The 397-nt window shown below is 35.8% G+C and overlaps 1 non-coding gene across 1 annotated transcript; it reads left to right on the plus strand.

The window, feature by feature from the left end:
- Nucleotides 1–325: 325 nt before the first annotated feature.
- On the plus strand, nt 326–397 carry Trnaa-cgc (transfer RNA alanine (anticodon CGC)). The gene has a single exon. It is a non-coding gene; the product is annotated as a tRNA-Ala (tRNA).

Raw genomic sequence — 397 nt, forward strand, 5'->3', positions numbered from 1 at the left:
AAGTGCACTAATCTTCTTAATAACACATTTCCCTACCCAAAACTCATGTCCACGCACACAGCTCCCTGCCTATGTGTACATTTTCCTAATAATTGTATAAGGTTTTTTTTATGCCATTTGGTTAATGTTTGTAATTTATTTTAGTGGTAAGGATTGTATAATTTATTAGTCTATGTAAAATGCCATTCATTGTAAATACAATTTCATTTAATGTGCATTTCACTTCGTAAGTGTATACTGTATCAATGGTTCTTTCAATTATCGAAATACGGATTAATGTATTGTCATTTGTCTACTTGCGCATATCCTGCCGCTCACAACAAGTGGGGATGTAACTCAGTGGTAGAGTGTCTGCTTCGCATGCTGAAAGTCCTGGGTTCAAATCCCAGCATCTCCA

The sequence above is a fragment of the Macrosteles quadrilineatus genome, unplaced genomic scaffold (assembly GCF_028750875.1).
Source record: "Macrosteles quadrilineatus isolate MER2022 unplaced genomic scaffold, UCM_ALF_1.0 Scaffold_3__2_contigs__length_128488019, whole genome shotgun sequence".
Lineage (NCBI taxonomy): Eukaryota > Metazoa > Arthropoda > Insecta > Hemiptera > Cicadellidae > Macrosteles > Macrosteles quadrilineatus.